The following is a 23,419-nucleotide window of genomic DNA, read 5'->3' as shown; positions in this document are numbered from 1 at the left end:
CACAAATCCCCCACTTGTCTAGCAAATAAATAAATTTTCCTTTGTGACTTCTAAAGTATTATGATGAATTTAACATAAAATTTGAAAATATGATTTTAGTCATGCCATATTACACCAGATGTAGAACCTATCAATACAATTATTTTGTGATAATTTTATCACAAAATTTGCATAGAAATACAGGTCAACAGAAGGTATCATATCAAATTATATTTCATTGGCACATAGGTTGATTGTCCATAATGTGAAGTTAATTCATATTCCTCCCTCCTGTTCATCTTTTATCTCGTCTATACAAGGTCCTTGATTGGCCATATATAGAGACCAAAAATATGGTTCCAGGAATAATCGAGTACAAATAATTACATTCCTGCTCATCCCTAGTCCAACACAATATACAAATTAGGCACAAGATGAGAAACAAAATACCAGATGCACAAGTGGCTGACACTGAAAAAGCACACAAACTAAACTGCCAATCCCTTTGGAGAAGAGGAATGTCTATAACTTCTTTGCTATACAGTCTGATAACCTGCATTTTTCCTTCTTAGATATGTGTGGATCAAGCTTCGAAAGATTATTAACAAACATGATTGCCTTATCTCGACGATTGAGTTTACAATAGCCATCTACAATGGAGATGTATGTGTCCTGGTTTGGTTTACATCCTTGGTTGATCATGTATCGAACCATATCAATAGCCTCCACAAATGATGAATCAACTGCATAACTTGAAACGAAGGTATTGTAGGTGATTACATTTGGAACAAGGACAAAATCTCTCATTTCCGAAAGTATCCTTAAAGCCTTTTTCATCCTACCATTTCTACAATAGGCATAAATGACAGTATTATATGATATTATATAGGTTTCAATCCTTTCTCCAAAATTTCCCTTAACATATCTTCGAACTTCTCAAAATTTTCAAAACGGCTGCACATATACATCAAGCTATTGTAAGTTGTCAAGCTAGGAGTGAACCCACTTTCATTCATGAAGTTCAAGATCTCATTTGTTTTGGTACCATCTGCCTCCTGCCATAAATGGAAATCATGGCATTTAAAGTGGTTATGTTAAGGGAAAATCCTTTTTTCTTCAACTCAAAGAAGGCACGCTCTATTTCTATAAGGAGGTCATGTTTACTATTAAAAAAAACAAAGGTCTGCAAGGGCCCAACATGAAGTTCAATCAGACTAGAGAATATCTTCTCTGCAAGAGTAGGCATCCATTCAATCTCCTTGCCATTGGCATAAGCATGAAGCAAAGAACAGTATGTCAGCTCATTGGGTTTACACCGACCATCCTTCATTTCAGCATGTATTTTGTCAAACTGTTCCCAGATCCCTCCCCGAGCCAATGCTGCCAAAACAGTATTGTAGGTGGAAAGATCCGGTGTAACCCCATCTTCCAGCATTCTCTTATAAATAGCCATGGCTTGATCAAAAGAACCAGAATGACTGTATGCACCAATTAGGGTGTTGAAAGTGTCCCTTTCAATAATGAACCTGCCCTCTTCATCTCCTTGAACACACGTGACATTTCCGAGTTCATCCCATTCAGCCCAAATACTGCCAGAAGTGTGTTCCATGTAACAATGTCCAGGTTAGAATTGCTTGTCTTGATCTCATCAAAAACCTTCATCATCTCCACAAACTTTCCCCTGTTTCCATGCATCTTAATCAAAGCATTAAAAGTAAAAATATCTGGCTTGCACCTTGCACTTCTCATCTCCTCAGAAACCCTCATTGCAGACTCATCCTTCCCAGCTTTCTCAAACCCAGATAAGAGGGTGGTGTAAGTAAAAACATCAGCCTTAATCCCTATTTCCACCATCTGGTTTTTAAGCTCCATCGCCTCTTCCATCAAACCAACTCTGGCATAAGCTGATATCAATGAAGTGTAAGTCACAATACTAGGTGAACAACCATTAAACTCCATCTCCCTTAATACCTCCATGGCTTCTTTCGCTCGCCTAGACTTCCCATAAACATCAAACAAGGCATTCTAAGTAACCTTATCTGGACTAAAACCCGCTAATTTCAATTCCTCAAAAACCCAAGCTGCTTCTTCATGCAAAGAACCCCACCGACAACAACTTATAAGCATATTATAGTATATGAATCTGGGGCAACTCCGACATTCTTCATTCACTCTACTAGAGTCACAATCTTATTCTAGGGCATACCCATTTTCCCATACACATTCAAAATCACATTGTAAGTTATTAAAGTAGGTTTACACCCCTCCTCCTCCATCTTCTTGAACACCATCACAGCCTCCCTATACCTCCCATTGCTAGCATAAGCACTTATCAATGAAGTATAAGCATAAACATCAATATCAATCCCATCTTTATGCAAACTATTCAACAACGAAGCCACAGCCGAAACTTTACCTTTTGTTCCCTAACATTCTAATAATTACAACTATAACACGACCATTCAAGATAAACTCACAATCTTTATGACTCCTAAACCACTCAAACACACTCAACGCCAAGTCACATTTCTTGTAAAACCCTAAACCCTTAACAATACCCAACATATCAAAACTCAAAGCATCAATCTTTACATCTGGGTTTTCCCAATAAGACTCAAATAACTGTAACGAAACACTGCCAATATCTTTCACATCAAACAATTCATCAATTAAAGATTGGAGAAGTCGCTGACCTTTACTAGAGAGGTGGTGGTTTGACCTGGGTTTCCCATGGTTAACGTCACATGACTTCCCAATTCGGGTTCTGTTTCTAGGTATGGAAGATGTGAAGTTAAAGGGTAGTGAAGAAGTGTGCGAGGGTTTTCTTGGTGAAAGAAGTCTTGCAGAAGAGGAGTGAAAGAGGGAGGTGGTGAAGTCGTTTGTTGTTATCGTGAAAAAGGCATTGTGGATTGAGGATTGTGTTGGTTTTGGTTAAGAAAGAAAGGCTTTATGGGCCGTGGGTTTGGGAGGAGAAGAGGCAGAGGTAGATTTTGTGCCATTGAAGAGAGAGTATGTGGAAGGTTTCAGTGGATTTGAGCTTGTTGGTTTATAGATAGAGTAGCTGTTGTTTGAAGGAAGATTTTTGTTCAGGGAAAGATATGATGATATTGGGGAAGGAAATTTAACTGGCCAGACTCCCAAGTTTGTATTTAAAAAAATAATCTTCAAAATATTTTGTAATTTTTTTAAAGTTAGAAAAATTGACGTGACACACTGTAATGCCCACATTAAGGTACGCAGCTTTATTTATACCCTAATACCCTTAGTTGAATCTTGTTAAAGTTATCGTGAACAAGTGTGAAGGAAATTCTTTAAAAACATTGTTAAGGGTAAAATGGTATTTTCACTCATAATTAGATGAAAGTGTGAGGAGTGAAAAGTAGTAGAATTTCATGGAGAATGCAATGGAGATGAGGGCATTATTGTAATTGACTAAAGGGCAAAGATAGAATTTCATAGAAAGTGCAAGGGTAAAATGGGAATATAAATATATATAATTTTATGATATTAAGAGTTAAAGAAGAGAAACCCTAGCCACTCTATCCTCCATTCAAGCCATTCTCTACCCAAATTCTCTCAAATTTCTTCATTAAATTTCCAAGGAAATTCATAGGATTTTGGCTAACTTTTGATAGATTTTCAATCCTAAGCATCCAAAGGTAAGATTCTTGCGCCAAGAAGTGAGATTAAATTTTAAAGTTTTGAATTCTTATGGTTATATATGCTTAGGGTTTGAGAAGGAGGGAATTCTACCAAAGAGAGAGTATAGTGTTGGAGTTGCTCAAATTCAAGGTAAGTAAACCTAATTTGAACCTTAATTTGAGCAAGACTTTGTTGAATGAATTTTTTTGCATGTTTGTATGTGATGGTATGAGAGAATTATGGGCTGTTTTTTATGTTTATTGATGTATAAATTCTATCCATGAGAAGTAGTGTATGGTTATGTGATGATTTGGTGAAGTTGTGGAAGATTTTGTGTTGAGATTTTTGGAGTGTAGAGAAGTGAGAAATTCGGCCAGGTTTGATACCCAATTTAGTGAGTTTTTGGCTCACAATTTGGTTGAATTAGAGAGTTGTGGAAGTGTAGCCAACATGGTAGTAGCATGTGCATATGAATTGTTTGATGAAAATCCTAAGAGAAAACATGTTACCATGGTTGCCCCGTCATATCAATAACATTCTGAGTGATTTTTGAGCCCCTTACCCATCGAACTGGGTTGGGACCTAAACATAAACGTTGTAGCCCTTTCTCTAAGCTTTAAAATGAGACCAAGATCATAGCAATCCGATGTGTATAGCTCGAGATATGCCTTCCTGAATATGACCTGCTCAGAATGACTACCTCAAAAGTACCTCCAATTTATTAGTTATTTTTAGTCTAATAATCTATGATTGATTTCAAGTATGAGAATGCTGTTGGTAGAGAATACTAGTTCCCTAATGATATCTTTATATGCCATAATGCATTGTCACATTTTCATTTAGAAAGAATAGCAAAGAATGAACATATTTCCATGCACATAAACATGTATGAGAACATTAAAGAACAAAGAGAAAGAGAGTTTGGATGAATTGTAGAGAATTTCTTTTATGCATGTATATACTTATATATGAAGAATTGTTGATGGAATGGATATTGGATGATGGTCAGAATTTATCCATGAGAAGTAGTGTTTGTGTACTTGATGTTTGATGAGAGTTTGGATGAATTATGGAAGAATTGGAGTAGAATTTATGGAGTGTGAATCCTCGATAGGTTTGACGTTAATCTTGGTGTGTTTTATTCCAAATTTTGGTGGCTTAGAAGAGAGGTAGAAATGTAACCAAACTAGAGTTGATGTGTGCATATAAATTGTTTGATGAAATGTCAAAGTGAAGTGAATACATGATTATGATTATTTGATATCTTCATATAAGTTGGTAGATGGTAGAGAATGACATGTTCACATTCCATGTTGCATTACTGCATCCAAACATGTGAATCTAGAAAGAATAATAAGCATGAGCCACATGCATACATACTCATAAGAGCATTAAAGAGTGATAATCCGAGGATTATACTATTTTATTTAGGCTTTTTGGCCGGATTTTAGATACTTCTTGGTTTGTTTATGCCTGAATTGCTACTTAATTCTATATATTTTATGTTTCAGGCCGAAACGTGCATTTTGAGGGAATAATGAGTGGATTGGAGTTTCTAGACCTAGAAGTAAGCGAATCTCAGAATTTGGGAAAGTTCTGAAGCAGAGTTGAAGCACTATGAAGTTTGTTCCCATGGGAAAGCATCGATGATTGAAGATTCAAACAAGGAAGCAAGCGGAGGGCAATTCTGTAAATTCAAAATACTCCAGGAAGGTTCGTCACAGCGAAGTTTATTCTTTGCCGTGGCGAAAGAAGCTAGGCACAAGATTTACTTTAGTTCATCGCTGCGGCGAAATTCTTTCTTCGCCACAGTGAAGTCTGCGAAATTTTGTTTTCTCCAAAACACACAGTTTTATTTTAGGAAAGTTTGAGTTGGAAATCCGAGATAAAAAGGGGTCAGAAAATGTGGTGGCAGATCATTTGTCAAGGATTGAACGATCAAGTCAAGGAAGTGAAGAGGAATCCCAAATCAAAGAAACCTTCTCGAATGAGAAATTGATGAGAGTGGAAGAAGGCTTGTGGTATTTTGCAAACTACTTGTCATCGAGAGTGCTCCCAAATGGAATGACCTTTCAGTAGAAGAGGAAGTTTTTCTCTGACTTGAAGTATTATTTCTAGGAAGAACCATTTCTGTACAAACACTATGCTGATCAGATGATATGTACGTGTGTACCGGAAGAGGAGATGGAGAGTATTCTACGGCATTGCCGTGAGAGAGAAGTGGGTGGTCATTTTGGAGGAAGTAGGACAGCGGCCAAGGTCCTTCAATCTGGATTTTATTGGCCAACCTTATTCAAGGATGCCTTCCGGATGGTTCAAGAATGTGACCAATGTCGACGGATGGTACATGGAGTTCTCTCGAATCCCTGACAATGTCTAGTATAGTAAATCCACCTTATCTTATAGAGGAAATAGTCGTAAATTGCAAGAACTTCAATGAACTCAAGATCATGGGTCCTTTTGACATTCTCTTTGCTTCTATGATAGTCAAATTTCTTCCAAATTTGAAGGTTTTGAGCTTGAGATGCTCAGCAATAGTAAAGGATGCCCTGTTGCTTATATTGGATGACCTACCAAATCTAGAAGTCCTCAAAATATCGCATAGTCTTCTTATAGAAGGTCCACTTCTTTCTCCAGTGGTGCCTGAAAAAATTATTAAGAAGCCAGATAAAATTATCTTGGAAAAGGCTACTCGATTACATGAGTTCTTAACATGTATTGAGCACTCATGCATCATGTGCCAACGTACTCGAAGTGATGAAAGCTTTATGAGGTGGTACAAGTGTGAGGAAGGTCTATGGAAAATGGATGAGGCAAGGTCTCTTGCTCTTTGATTAGGTCGCTGTAGAGACTATAATTTTAATATTTTGTTTTGCTTGTATGTAATATATAGATAATATGTTGTTGAATAAGCATATATAGAATTGGTCTGTTGTGTTTTAGGTTGTCATCCTCTTAAGGCTTTCGTTTTAGGTGATCAACATTGTAATACTTGCATCATGATCTTCTCCCATGGGAAAAGTATTATCTGTTTGCATAATTATGTGCACATGCTAAAATTTTACTTTCTGTTGTTTCAAATTTATCTTTCGTTATTCGTTAACATTATTTCAAAATGAAGTAGTTTCAAACTAATACGCAATTGAGTATTTTATATATTTCAATTCATGTTATTTATTTTGTAATTGTTATTGTGAAATTCATTTCCATTGTCAGGTTTAGTATTTGATAGTGAGATTTTGAAGGAATCTTTGAGTCTCGCTTCTTTTATACTTTGATGATAAGTTATAGTGACATTGTTCAATTGAAGTGGTAATATTAAAGTTTTACTATACGATGTCGTTTTGGCTTTCTAAAACTCCTAAATGATGAAAAACATTGTCATTTAAAATGTTGTTTATACTTAAAGAAAACATGCAGAATTAATAGGTCATATAATTTTTATACCTCTATTGTCGTGCATAGTGATTAGAGCAACGACAGTTTGATACATTGCTTGCTAGTCATCTTGTTTGCAAGTTGCAATGAGTAGTTGTAATCCTCTATTTCTTCATTTTCCACAAGAAACAATGTGTTCCAAATAGTAGCGAAGCATGGTTATTATTTGCTTCTGCAAGGATCTTCAAAATGGAAAGACCTGTTGTTGTTAATGCTTTAGTTTGTATCGTTGTTTGAAGATGTTTGTAATAGCCACTACTACTCAAAAGATTATAAGGAAATACATATAAATAAGATAAAGAAATTGGGCCCAAATTTTTCTTTTATTAAACATATATACATACTCTTTACAAACATATGCATTTTTACACAAAATATATGACATATACAAAAGTCATCAAAAACAGAAGGGACAGTGTAACCACTCCTTCTCGAACGCCGACGTCCATCCGACAGTGTCCTCACCTAGGTCCTGCAAAACATAGGAAACAACGGGTGAGCACTAAAACAATGCTCAGTAAGTAAATCCTCTACTCATGCTAGCCCCGTAACTCTCTCTCTAATTCTTTCCTTACAACTCCTCATTCAATTTCTCTTTGGGTACTTCTCTCTTTTGTCTTTCTCTTTCCCTTAGAATCTTTCCTTTTAACTCTTCATAAATCACGACCCCATCTTACTGGGGGCACGGCCGGGACTCACTCCCACTCTTGATCTCTACTCATTCTAGCCGATCGGACTCGGTTATGCATGGATTCGGAACCCTTGGCCATGTGAGTGAATAATCTCTCTCTCTCGGGTACTCGGGTATACCCTCATCCACATCACTCTCACGGGCTACACCACTTCTCTATCTGATACTCATGCCGCTCTCTCAATGCGCGTACATGCGGGAATACTCTACCCATACTCACGGGTTCCCCATCGCACAACCTACTCTATTCTCTTTCTCTTAAGAGAGTAGCTTATACTCATATTCTATACTATATCCAAGCTACATCTTACTGCTTAAGTGCATAAACAAAGGTGTAGAGCTATCTCATGCTCCCTAATGCCCTAATGAAATGCCAATTACAAAATTCCTCAAAACGTCATTCTGCACCAGTCACACTAAAACGGCCATAACTTATGCTATACACCTCGGATTACTACGGTTCTGGTCTCGTTTCAAAGCTTAGAAACAGGGCTACAACTTCTCAGTTTTGGTCTCAGCCCAGTTCGAACCGTAGATACTCAAAAATTACTCCGAAAGTTCGGCAGTGACAGGGCAGATTTCACTTAGGCATTTCCTCAACATCTCATGTGCATATACACCCTACGAAAATTACTACTAAACTTCATTTTTCTAGTCATCCAAATTGGGGAAAAACTCCCTCAATTACTCATAATCCCTGTCAAGAAAAGCACTCCCAAAAAGGATTACACAACATCTCTCAAACTTCTCTCAACTCCATTCTCAATACACATATCAACAACACTTCTCATATTTAATCAATCCCAACTACTAAGACTAAGCACACATCTCATCTCAATTTTCAGTAGGTTACCATGTACATACATAATTAAAATAAGTCTCTACTCAAAGCTTAGTCATAACTCAACTTGGTTGGATTTACTTACCTTGTGCAAAGATGGCTTCTTTAGCACTTTTCCTTCATTTGTGGGCTTGTCTCTTCTCTACAACTCAAAACAACCACAAGGACAGAAACAACCCATAAGCTTCACTATATATAAAAAAATTCACATCTAAAGCATGAATTCTTACCTTAGGAAGCTTTAATGAAATCTCTACTCAAAACCCCTCTACATCCCTTAGAACTCTTGGAAAATTGGGTGGAGAAATTGAAGAATATGGGCAATGGAAGAGGCGGTGGAATGAAGATGAGTAAGGGCTTTCTCTACACTTTACTCTTTTTAGTTCATATTAAAGCTCATTTCCCATTTTGCCCTTGTCCTTCTTGAAAATTCCATCTATCCTTTGATCCTTTACAACTACACCCCCATACAAACACAATCTCTACTAAATTTCCTTTCATTTTACTCCCCACTTTTCCTACTAATTAGGGGTAGAATGGTCATGTGTCCCAAAAGAAGAATTCTCTAGAAAACTCAAGAATCTTTTTTTAGGCTCTTCGCCGCGGCGAAGAATTTTTCGTCGCCTCGGCGAAATAGGGCAGAACCTACCTGTAATCAACTCTCCCTCCTCGCCGCGGCGAACCTTCTTCTTCGCCCCGGCGAAGATTGGATTTCCAACTTACCAAAACTCAACCAATTCAAGGCAACAATTCAACATACAAACTCATTTAAGTTGAAACAATAAACTTTTACTAATACAACAACTCTTAAATACGTACCCAGTGGGATATTACAATGTTTCTTCTATGTAAGAGTCTTTTACGTTTGTTGTTCGTTTAGAGATTTGCATATGTAATTTGTAACAGACGATTGTTCAAAAGAAATACAATTAATCATTCAAAAAATTGATCGAATGAAAACAATCACTCAATCTAACAATTAACAAAATACCAGATGTATTGTTGACACCAATCAACAATTGCGATGATCTACAACTGAACATGTCCCTCTTTTATAACCCCTTATTTAGACCTTCCGAATACCAACGCAATTAAATACGAATTCAATATGAAGAGAGTTTTCCAATGTCAATACAATGCAATAAGTAATATGATGAGAATGCAAAATGTCATTTAACCCCCTTAATGTCTAGTCTTTTCGACTTATTTGCTGCCTAAATATACTCATTATTATCTATTTTATTTGGATGAAAATGGAGCGTTAATTGCAAAACGGAATAATTAAGTGAATTAGGACAGTCTCGATGTTGTTTCATAATCTGGGCATACGCTCTCATCCAAGCTCCGATTGAGATGATTCAAAATGCTGTGAACTCTAAGAAAGAGATCTACACTTTCATGTTTTGAGTTTGGAGAGATACTCACTGCATCAAGGTTGTAATCGAGCTTGAAGTTGACGCATCTGCACTGGACGTTCGGAACATTCTACCTTGTCAGGCAATTCAAATAGGCAGATTTTTATTGGGATTTGAAGGCCTTTGCACGAAAATTACAGCTGGACACACCATTTTCCTATTTTGTATTAAGACTTTATTTTATTTTCAACTACTCAGATTAGGATGATAAGGTTATTTTGGGATTTTATAATATTTTTAGGAGATTTAGATTTAGTAGAATTCAAATTCGAATTGGATATTGGAGAGAAGATCAGATTAGGGATTACAACAGATATCACACACGCCTCTCTCTCTCTTTTTGGGATTTTCGTTTGTCCTTGGAATATTCGGATGGCCATGAGTGGCTAATTTTTAACTTGTCAAGGAAACGAAGGCCTTGAAATCAATAAACCGTGAGATCTAATCTAGTTTTTTTTGTGTTCAATTTTTGTGTTTGAGTATTGGATGTTCTTCTGTGCCTAATTTATGATTGTTGCATTTAATTAATAGAAGCCTACTAGTTTTTAATTGTTGCAATCTACTGGTAGTTAGATATCAAATCCGTAATTGTTTGATTCCTCTAACTTGTGAAGCAATTAGGGTTAATAATTTGCTGTGTCAGGAATTAGTAATCTTAAGAAGAACACTCGACTAAATTAAATACAACCGCTTGAGTTTGTGTTGTTTAGCTTCATCGATTTCTCTAATTCTTAAGGCTGCCACTAGATTAAATCTTTAGCGCTTGTCTAGGGTTGTTTAGTGGTAAGATTAATTAAGATCGCTTGTTTCCTAATTAATTACAATTAAGGAGAGATAGGAAAATAGTTCCAACGGTGAATATTCAAAGTAAGAATTGATTTACTTTTGCATTAATGATCAGTTGTAAGATTCCGACGGTGGATGTTGACAGAGACCAAGTTTCGTTATTTTGATTAATTTAGATTTGAATTGCTTTTGTTTTTCCTGAGATTATTTCTGTTTTACTAAAACCCCCCTCAGCCTTGTTCACATAACATAAAATATGGCTAGACACTCTCCGTGGGAATGACCCTGACTCACACTACTACATGTGTTTTTAGGTTTTAATTCTGGGTGCCTACGACAGCACGCCATAATACCAATCCAATACACCTGTATACTTGTTATTAATTCACATATTTGGAATGCCAATGCAATGCACCTGTATTATTATTGTTATCAATTATTAATTATAAATGACGCAATAAATACCATCCAACGTGTCAAGATAAAGCAATTTGACTCTCCAATGTGTCAAAATTGGGCAATCCTAGATCTTCCAAAATGTGCCACACGACGAACAATCCGCATGGGTATTCATGGCGAACAACTAGCATGGGTATTCATGAATCTTGATTTTTCACTTCAATTTGTATGTAAGGGATGAACAATTTATTTATATTGCTGAAAGGTAACGTTTTTTATGTTTTTGTTTAAAACCTTGCTGAAAGGTTATTTTTTTTTTATTCTCGCTGTTTATTGATCGAATCTTCTCAATTGTCTTTGGTACCAGTGATCATCATCTTTAATTTTTTTTTTTTCACAGTGAACTGGGAAGTAATCTACCATATATTTGTAAGTAATTGATCTACCATATGCAGCAGAAAACAAAAATTCAATCGGTAAATTAATTACCTTTCTTTGCCTAGATCCGAGTATAGATTATACCGTTTACATGTTTATAGACAAAAATCTGTATAATAGAATACTTACGTATGTTTGGAGGCTCGTTCGAATATCTCTGATTTCAGACAGGAATACTATTCACAGTTACTGTTCACATGATTTTTCGCCAATCGATCCAAAGTAGGATCACACTCACATAAGTCCACACGAAGATAATCTGCAGAACCCTTGATTATTTTGCTAGAACAATCAAGGGCTTCAAGAATAAAGATAGAAGAACAAGAAAAGTTTTCTTCTTGAGAGAGAGAGAGATAGGGTGGCTAGGGTTTTAATTAATGAATAAATCTTTCCTATATGTTTTAATTTTTAAGTTGCACTTATATAGTGTAACAATTAAAACCCTATTCCACTTAGGAATAGCCATGGGCTCCAACCCTAGTTCACCCTTGCAACCAAACATACCCTTTATGGTACTTTAATTAATTAATTATTATTATAATTAAAATCAATTAATATATATAATAATATACAGTAAAACCTCTCTATAGTCATTATGGTGGGACCAACTAATTTTATTACTATAAGGAGGTTATACTTAATGGAGGTGTAGTTACAAAAATTGTAGTTTTGATTTCTTATTTTTTAATTCACGTTTTAGTAATACAATACTAGGATTTCAATTCATATTTTAGTAGTATTAGGATTTCAATTCAGCGCTTCAATTGCCTACTTTTGAAATGGATAAAAGACCGTGTCGTGGAACCAGCAAAGATAAGTGTCATTGATGGAACTATAAATGCAGTTGATGCATGGTGAATTGATGTGAAGCCACAGACAATTGCCAATGGTTTTAAGTATTGCAAAATTAGGACCCCCGATTTCGATGAATTGCAAGTTACAAATGAAGTGGACGAGAAAAATAAAAGAGTCATTGCAAAATTGAGTGATCAGATTCAACAATTTCACTACACTAATCGAATGGATATTAATGTCTTCCTCGATCATCCAAATGAGAAACAAATCGTGTATGCTTTAACTGAAAAAGAAATCATTGCTACAATTAGACAAGAAGATAAAGGAAATAATCCTAAGGATGATAGTACAGAAATACAAAAAGTTTCATGTCATAAAGCTCTAAACATGCTTAAGAAGCTAAAAATATTTTAGCTTCAACAAGAAGGTGTCTATGCTAGCAAGTTATTACATACTAGCAATGTAAAAGATGTGGTAACAACTCTAAAATATAAATCATTGTCCCAAACAACTTTAGATAAATATTTTATTTCATCTTAAACCTTTAATGTAACATGACATATATTTTTTGGTAATATACAGATAATTATTATTATGTGGATGCAACCTTCCTTAAGACGGGAATTAGAAAAATTATAACTTATTACAATGTAAAGTTTATTCTTATTTATAACTATCCCAAATGGGGACTAGAACTTTTTATGACTATGTAGAGTTTACTCTTATATAGAGTATCACTATATAGAGGTTTTACTATATTAACATTTAATTAATAATAATAATTCATTTAAATATATAAATAGATATATTTAAATATAATCTCACTAATTTAATTTTAATATTAAAATTAAATACAGGCAACAGCCTCAGCAAATTTAATTGCATTGTGAGATTGCCAAAATACCCATTCGTCCTAAAAGACGAAAATACACTTCTCATAAATTGATTCTTAAATTATCTTCTAAGTGTGTGACCCGTAGGCTCCTCATCATATCAATAGTGTGTAGTATCATGATTAACACCAATTAATCGTCTCACTACACACAAACTAAGATTGGCCCCTAGCAAGACATCATGGCCACCCGATAGATTCGGATTCACTGAAACCGCAACCTGTCAATGGTATGGTTACCGTGCAATCAAATTCTTTCATCAACTGTTATCTCATCGGGACTAAGGTACATAAATAGTGTCAACCTCAGATATCCTAGACATGTTTGTATTCAGTTACTGGACCAATGACAGGAATATTAAATTGGATTGAGCATCAACTCAATCCCACTATGGCCACAGATTTAGTGTCATTGCCATTTACTGAATTACCTAGTGAGATAACTTCTCTCGTACCCAGGAGTGATGAATCCTTTGTCGATCCACCATAGTCTTGATACACTTCTCAATGTAGCCAGTCACTATCGTATTGATAGCTCTGAATAGAACTACATTGGGCTAGTGTCAAACTACACCAATTGGTGCACAAGGCGCTCCGGTGGTCTCAAGTCTAAGGATCACATGCACCACCATCTATTAGAGGATCTAAATCCATAGACACTAGGGTTACCATCCATATGGAAACCTCTGGTGGGTCTGTCTAGTGAACTTGCCTCTAGCAAGCACCCATGCGTTGCACCAGGTTGTTGACAAATAACCTTGACAAGTGAGATCAATCATTGCCTTTCAACATGGTCATTCAATACTATGATAGTCTTACCGTATTATCTGCGTCCTTGGTCACAATAATATTAGGGCTATGGATGTTTCTAGAATGGCCATCATATGTGATCATAGGTTTCTCACTATCAAGATTTGAAACACTTGATACCCTTGTCATAGTTCTACCATCCTAAGGACATATATCATTACATACATGATATAGAAGAATATGCTTTTTATTGATAAATAAACATTTATTATAGAGTCAATTTTACAATAATTAATTGGCTCTAAGGCATCTACTCTAATAATATTGTTGTCTGCAGATGCCCGCAGCTGAGGCGCCTTGTTATGCCAGCTTGGAACAGAATAAAAAAGGGCATAATCTGTAAGTCCATTCGTACATAGAGATGTCTTCAATCTCTGACAATGCCTAATATAGCAAATCCCCTTATCTTATAGAGGAAATAGCCTTAAATTGCAAGAACTTTAGTGAACTAAAGGTCATGGGTCTTTTGATTTTCTCTTTGCTTCTATGATAGCCAGATTGCTTCCAAATTTGAAGGTTTTGAGCTTGAGATATTCAATGATATTTAAGGATGCCCTATTGCTTATACTGGATGATGTACCAAACCTGAAAATCCTCAACATGTCACAATGTCTTCTTATAGAAGGTCCACTGTTTCCTCTATCGTTGCCCGAAAAAATTATTAAGAAGTTAGATAAAATTATCTTGCAGAACGCTGCTCGATTACGTGAATTCTTAACATGTACTGAACCCTCGTGCATCATCTGCCAGTGTAGCCGAAGTGATGAAGAATTTCTGAGGTGGTACAAGTATGAGGAAGGCCTATGGAAAATGGATGAGACAAAGTCTCTTTCTCTTTGATTAGAATAGTGTAGAGACTGTAATTTATTGGTTAGAAACTACAATGTATGTACTTCTTCTTCACATGTTGTTTTGCTTGTATATAATATCTACATAATATGTTCTTGAATAGGCATATATAGAATTGGTCTGTTGGGTTTTAGGTTGTCATCCTCCCAACACTTTTTTCTTAGTTCGTCAACATTGTAATACTTGCGTGACGATCAACTCCCATTAGAAAAACATCATCTGTTTGCATGATTTTGTACATATGGTCAAATTTCACTTCCTGTTGCTTTAAGTTGATCAATACACAATCAAGTGTTTTATCTGTCATTTACATTCTTAGAATTAAATTACAAGGATTTCTCTATTTTTAATTTATTATATTTCTCTATTTACATTTTTTCCACCTTGAATTGGAAATACTGTTTCTGATTCATGTTATTTTATGTAAGGAATTGTTATTGAATTTGAAAGTCTATTGGTTCTTTAAACGTTAGTGTCAAATTCATTAGTATTGTGAGATTAAGTATTTGATAGTGAGATTTTGAAGGAATATTTCATTTTCCTTCTTTTATAGTTTTATATTAAGTGGCACTTATTGCTCGGCTCAAGTGGTAATATTAAAGTTTTATAGTGCGCTGTTGTTTTGGCTTTGTAAAATTCGTAAGTACTGAAAAACGTTGTTGTTTAAAATGTTGTTGATATTTAATTACTTGAAGTAAATTTTGGGATTCAGGGTTTTCTCTATCAGTTTCAACATTAAGAGCATTTGTCCCAGTTTGTTTGTCACATTTTCTACATCCGTCTTTTATCGTTGACTAAAACTGAGATAAGTAAGTACATTTTCTTTAGTTACAGTGACAATGTCGTTTTTTATTTTCCATTGGTCTAATTAATTTGTCATTGATTTTAACTTTGATTAAAATGCATGTTATTCTTACATAGCTCTGAGATTTGTTATTATTGTTATAAGAAGCTGTTCTTAGATAGTTGTGCTGATAATTTATTGTATTTGCCTTGTTTATTTGTTTCTTTAGTAGTTGTGTTGTAGATTATTATGTCGATCTTTTTACTGCTGAAATTTGTGTGTTTTTTATTACGATTTTGTTTGTTCTGCTGTTATGGTAGTCATATTGCAGATTATCTTGTTAGTAAATCTACTGCTGAAGTTGGTGTTTTTCTCGTTATGATTTTGTTTGTTCTGCTTGGGTTGTTTATCTATTGTCCTGGTAGTCATGTTGTAGATTATCTCGTCAGTAAATCTATTGCTAAAGTTGATGTTTTCCTCATTATGATTTTGTTTATTATCTCATTGTATTTAGTATATATTGTAATACTGTCATTGTTTTATGAATCCATGTTATGAAATGCGAGTGGTATATTATCTTGTTGTGTTTAGTATATATTGTAATATTGTCATTTGTTTTTATTGTAGTAATGGCTCCAAAAAACTTGATGAAATTTATTCGAAGACTTGATTCTAAAGTACTATATAAAGCATGATCAAGTAGTGATTCTAAGTCCGAATCGTTAACGCCTATACAGACTTTTATTTTACCTGCAATCAGTCTCCAATCCTGTGAAACCTGATCCTGGTTCCTGCCATGTTAAACTGACTGAAGAAAAAGATAATCAGTCAGAAGAAATTCCATTACCTCAAGTGGTGAAACGGCAGAAAACTTGTTAGCAACGGGGTCCAAATACAAATTCTAAATGTAAATGGAAAAATCTTTGTAAAGAAGATCTAGACAGCAAAACTTTTAGTCTAAGGAAAGAGGTAATGTTTTTTCACTGTATCATGTGAATATATACTTATGGCATCATAATGTTAAGGTGGTTTCATTGTTTTTGAAATAGGCTTATGAAGGTTTCTTAGAAATCAGAGAACATTAGCTTGTTTCAGAAGATGTGGTCACAGATTTGACAAAACAAAATGAAGATGCAATTGCTGAGGTTTCCAGATTGAAAGAACAGTGGAAAACATCAAAGGATGCATTTGAAAAGGCCAAAACTGAATTGAAACACTGTCAAGAATCATTTAGAAATGTTGAAGAGTCTTTTGCAAATGAGCGGTAGCAAAAGGAAGTCTTTAAAAAGAAAAGTTATGAATTGTCTGAAGAAAATAATAACATTAAATCTTTAATTGCACAAGCTGAGAAAGATGAAGAAGAGGCCTATGATTTGGTGTCATAAATGTTTTTGGCCACCAGAAGAGCTTATGTCAAAGAATTTAATGTAATATTCCTTCTAGCTAGTATGTTCTTTGGAAAAATATAAGTAAAACTCACTAACATGTTATAGAAAATATATATGCATATACGAACGTAATAGTAGGCCCAAATTAAATTTGACTTTATATACAAATCTCTACATTAAGTACAAGATAACAAAAATAAGTGCAAAGTAATCTCAGCTAGTGGTGCCATTCTTGTCTGCTACTTGACATTCCTCCCGACCGCATCTCATCTATTACTTGAAAAACAGTGAAATCAATAGAGTGAGCACTAATTGTCAGTAAGTAAACCCACAATACTTCTATTCTTTCTCCGTTACTCAGATCCTGGATTTTCTTTCCTTACACAAACTTCTCAATTCTTCTCTGCCCTTTCTAAGATTCTAGTTTCTCACTTAGTGATATATAAGCACAAATAGGGAAACTAACTCAAGATAGTAGAAATGGCATGATGCATATGCACAAATGCATAAACCTTTTCAACGCATTGCATTTTCTTTTTTGTTTTTCTATTTTCTTTCTTTTTCTGCATTTCTTTCTTTTTCTGTTTCTCTTCTTTCTTTTCTGTTTCTATTCTTTCTTTTATGTTTCTCTTCTTTCTTTTATGTTTCTATTCTTTCTTTTCTGTTTCTATTCTTTCTTTTCTGTTTCTATTCTTTCTTTTCTGTTTCTATTCTTTCTTTTCTATTTCTCTTCTTTCTTTTATGTTTCTATTCCTTCTTTTCTATTTCTCTTCTTTCTTTTCTGTTTCTATTCTTTCTTTTCTGTTTCTCTTCTTTCTTTTCTATTTTTCTTGCTTTTCTATTTCTCTTCTTTCTTTTCTCTTCTTTCTTGCTTTTCTATTCTATTCTTTTCTTTTCTTTTCTATTCTTTCTTTGCCGATCGAACTCGGTTGAGGCATGGATTCGGAACCCTGGTCGTGTGAGTGGGTACAGTCCTCATCTATATGCACTTCTAACGGACTGTACAAATTCTTCTTTCTTATTATGAGGCCGCTTAATTAAGGTGGCGTGCATTTAGGTATGCTCTGCTGGGTACAGTCCTCATCCACATGCACTTCTAATGGACTGTACAAATTGTTCTTTCTTATTCTAAGACCGCTCACTAAAGGTGGCGTGCATGTGGGCTATTCTTCTTCTCGGTCACTTACGGGTTCCCCATCGTAACAACCTTCTCTTCTCTTCTCTTTTTACATTTCTTTAAATAAATTTCAGATTTGAACTTCTTTAATTATATTCTTTAGCGGATGATTCTACAATTTATTTCTTTTCTTTCTTTCTCTTTATTCTTTTATGTTCTCATATATGTGTATGTGCATGGAAATATGCTCATTCTTTGCTATTCTTTCTAAATGTGAATGTGAGAATGTGAGAATGCATTATGGCATATAAAGATATCATTAGGGAACTAGTATTCTCTACCAACAATATTCCCATACTTGAAATCAATCATAGATTATTAGACTAAAAATAAACTAATAAATTGGAAGCATTCTTGAGGTAGTCATATTGCACATGTCATATTCAAAAAGGCATATCTCAAGTTTCACAAATCAGATTGCTATGATCTTGGTCTCATTTTAAATCTTAGAGAAAGGGCTACAACTTTTATATTTAGGTCTCAACCCAGTTCGATAGGTAAGATGCCCAAAAATCACTCAAAAGGTCACGAATTTGACAGGGCAACCTTGGTAACATGCCTACTTTAAGGCTTTTCTATACCTATTTACCTCCACTTACTCACTAACCTTTCCTAACCATTCTCCCCTGTGAAAACATGTTAAAAGATCAATAATAGACAATCAAACTTCAATTCTTGCCTTCCTCTAACCCTTTCTTCATTAGGCTTTAGCCAACTCATGCATGCAATTTCTCTTTGGATTTTCATCAAACACTTCATATGCACATGCAACTACCATGTTGGCTACACTTCCATAACTCTCTAATTCAACCAAATTGTGAGCCAAAAACTCACTAAATTTAGTATCAAACCTGGCCGAATTTCTCACTTCTCTATACTCCAACAAATTCATCACAAAATCTTCCACAACTTCACCAAATCATCACATGACCATACACTACTTCTCATGGCTAGAATTTATACATCGATAAACATCAAAAACAGCCCATAATTCTCTCATACCATCACATACAAACATGCAAAAATTCATTCAACACAAGTCTCGCTCAAATTAAGGTTCAAATTAGGTTTACTTACCTTGAACATGTGAGATCACTTCCATTTTGCTGAAAATCTCTTCCTCTTGGACCTAGATCATATAGAAACCATAAAAATTTAAAAGTTTAAAGTTTAATCACACTCCTTTTGCTAGAATCTTACCTTAGGATGCTTTAGGATTGAAAATCTATCAAAATCTAGCCAAAATCCTATGAATTTCCTTGGAAATTTAGTGAAGAAATTTGAGAGAATTTGGGTAGAGAAATGGCATGAATGGAGGGGTAGAGTGGCTAGGGTTTCTCCTCTTGAACCTTATTTCCATATATTATATATATTATATTATATATCTATATATAGTATATATATTATATATATTTATATTTATATTACTATTTTACCCTTGCACTTTCTAAAAATTCCATCTATGTCCCTTAGTCATTTACAAGAATGCCCTCATTTTTATTATCTTCTCCATGTTATTCTATTTCTTTTCACTTCCCACTCTTTCATCTAAATATGAGTGAAATGACAATTTTAGCCGTAATAACATTTTAAAGAATATTCTTCACACTTGTTCAAGATAACTTTAACAAAATTCAACTAAGGGTATTAGGGCATGAATAAAGCTACGTACCTTGATGTGGGCGTTACATTTAAGCACAGATTCCCAAATGAAGATTCTAGTTTTTTAGAGACAATTGTGTTGAAAATTGAGGAGATGTCGTCTAATTTTGATTATATTGATTGCAATGTTGTTGTACCTTTCTCTGGTCCACTTAATAACACTTCTGTAAATATTTAAACCGTTTGTTAAACATTTTCACAATATTTTGTCAAAATTTGGCTCACAAGTGTTTATAATCGTATTATTATCATGGACGTGGATGTATTCAGCTGATGGTAATTTTTGTGTATGTGAAACAAAATCTCCAGTTTATGTAATTCTATAAATATTTAAACTGTTTAATTGTAATATTAATGTTAAATATCTTGATGACGCCTGTCACGCGATAATTTATGTGTGTAAAAAATATGTATTTATAACAGATAATACATTCAATGTAGTGTTCATCGTATCTAACAATAATAATATAAAACATATAAATGTCTTTGTATCAAGTAAATTATATTACTGCATTTATTTAAACATTTAATGTGACCTTTTCATATTCATATAAATATGTTTAATTTTTCACATCAATCTCTCAAATCAATGTCTTATATTATATACAATGGATCAATCTGTTCTATTATAAACAATGATTCATATAATATAGAACATATTAATCCTTATAGTTAAAGACTTCTTTGAAAACAATATTTGTCAATGTCTCCACCGATTCATCGTCTTGTAGGGCTAGTAGAATCCTGATACCTTGTCTCGAAGTTACTCTTGATAGTGCCATGTACAATTGACCATGTGTAAAGACTTGATGGTTCATATACAATTCTACAATTTTGAGTGATTGACTCTGGCTTTTGTTTATTGTCATACATAAGCTAACTGTCACAGGTAACTATCTGCTCTTCAACCTGAAAGGCCACTTCATATCTACATTTGACATTATTATTCTGGGAATTGTGACAATATCTCTAATGTTTGACCCGATGATAATCGTTGCTTGTATGGACCACTTTTCTAAATGGGTTACGATCAATTTGGTTCCATTGCAAAGACCATTAGATTGATTGCAACAACATAATTGGAGTGCCAATTTTCATATGCAATTCATGTTTGGGCATGCTAGAACACATAAGAGAAATAAGAAATTCGGTGGGATAGATAATGTCATCATTGTTTGAGATACCTGCTACTTTGCAAGTGCTATCCAAGCTTAAATACGTCTTTCCATATGTTGGCAGGCTCTGGGTGATATAGTCATTCAATCTATGTACTGTCTCATTTTTGGGTGTCAATATTGCTCTCCCTCTCTCATATAATAAATATTATTTGTCTGAGCAACTAAATCTGGAAAAACAACATTCATAATTGTTTCTTCGTGACTGGTATGTTGATCGATTCTCAAGTCTTTAGGTATTTGGATGTAACTTTCATCTTCTGCAACATCCCTTCCTTCCCTGATACTAAGTAGCCATTCATCAAAAGCCTTCAAGTTATCCAATTCTGTTGGGTTCACCAAGTTTGTCTTCAACCTCATGTTCTTTGTAAGTGTCAACACTGTTACATGTTTCCAAAGGGTAGATGACAAAAACAGCTTTCCTTTTGGTATTACTGGTAGAATTTGTCTGAAATCATGTCACGACCCAATCTAACTGTGGGCCCAGCTGGGCCAGATCACAGAGCATGCCCACTATTGTGAACACTCTACTCAGTATTGTTCCCCCCTTAAGGGATTTATTTCGCCTCCCCCATGGCTCGAACCCATGCCCAAGGGACTATAGGCAAATAGGAAGCACCATGAGTACCATCAGGCTAGCTTATAGCCCCTTGGGCATGGTTTCAAGCCATGGGGCAGGCGAAAGAAATCCCTTAAGGGGGGGGGGGGGGGGGACAGTACTGAGTAAAATGGTCACAAGAGTGGGTGCTTTGTGATCCCCAGTCGGGCCCACAGTTAGATTGGGTTGTGATAGCCTGATGGTACTCACCATGCTTCCCAATTGACTATAACCCCTTGGTCTTGGGTTCGAGTGGTGGGGAAGGCAAAAGAAATCCCTTAAGAAAGGGGGGGGGGGGGGGGGGGAGATATCCTGCCACGTAGGGAGCTGTGTGAACTCCATGGCCGGACCCAGCAGCAGTAGCGGTTGTGGGCCGTTACAAATCACCTCCCAAGGCAACGGTGAGGCCTCCAAATTTTCTATCTACGTTTGATTGATAGTTTTCAGATAAAATATCTTTCAGAGTTTTGTCAAAAGCTTTAAAGCAATACTTGTTTGCCATGGGTGCTTCATCCCAAATGATCAAAGCTGTTTGCGCAAGTAGTTTTGCCAATTGTGTCCCTTTTTTGATATCACATGTACTCTCCTCAGTGATATCTAAAGGAATTCGAAAACGTGAATGTGTTGTTCTTCCACCGGTTAGAAGCAATGTAGCAATTCCTAATGTAGCTATGGCAACTACAATTTTACCCTCGGATCTTAATTTGGCCATGATTTTTTACCATAGGAAGGTTTTGCCTGTTCCACCATGTCCGTAAACAAAAAATGGTGTTCCACTTTAATTGTTGACAGAATCAAGGATCGAATCATATACACGTCTTTGGCCATTGTTGAGACCCTTGTATAAATCACTATGCACTGTTTTCATGTTGTCGATATCATAATCTAGTTCTTCAGAAATTAATCTATTCTATGAATTCTAAAAAACGAAACAGCCTGGAATTGGCATTCCAGGGAAATCAACCAAGGATTTTCCTCCCTTTTTCATGAACTCATCAATCTCGAACAATGCATGATTGTGAATATGTTAGTGCATCTCAATTCTATCATCTGCATTTTCTATTTAAGAATGTAGGGAATGTCTTTATATAGGCGTTCTGCATTTTCTCTCCACAAGTCTCTTGGACTTACCACTTCATTATATACAAGAATAGTTACAAAGAGCTGTCTTAACTATCTTCCGGTAGCCCACGTTGATGCTTCATCCAAGCAATCATTCCACTCTTTATCATCATCGAGCAACCCTGATGCATAACATGCATCTTTGAATATAGGGAATATTTCTCCGTTGACAGTTCAAATATCTTCAAATGATGTTGCTCCTCTTACTAAGTTTAGAAGCATTCGAAAATAATATTTCTCACCACTACTTAGAAATTCAAAATACACCCTGCCAATACACCTTGATTTTTGTCCTGGGGACCATTGTCTTTCTGTATCCTTCCTAACCCATTCACTCGGAAAATCAGGATAAGTCAATGATCTTGCATAATGGTATCATTGATTACACTTCATCCATTCAGTCAATTTTGTTTGCGTAACAACCTTGCTTTCCAAAAGTTGAACCAAACAATTACTTGGATCGAAAATAACTGTTTGTTTGTTCTCTAAATGGAATGGCCATCTTTCAACAATTGGTTCTCTGTAATAGATGTCAAAC

General features: G+C 35.1%; 1 pseudogene; it reads right to left on the bottom strand.

Moving 5' to 3' along the window:
* Positions 1-501: 501 nt before the first annotated feature.
* Positions 502-22,471, bottom strand: LOC116141432 (annotated as a pseudogene).
* Positions 22,472-23,419: the final 948 nt, after the last annotated feature.

Source organism: Pistacia vera, unplaced genomic scaffold, assembly GCF_008641045.1.
Source record: "Pistacia vera cultivar Batoury unplaced genomic scaffold, PisVer_v2 Contig399, whole genome shotgun sequence".
Lineage (NCBI taxonomy): Eukaryota > Viridiplantae > Streptophyta > Magnoliopsida > Sapindales > Anacardiaceae > Pistacia > Pistacia vera.
Note: the sequence above shows the minus strand (reverse complement) of the source record. Positions and strands in the feature narration are given on the sequence as shown.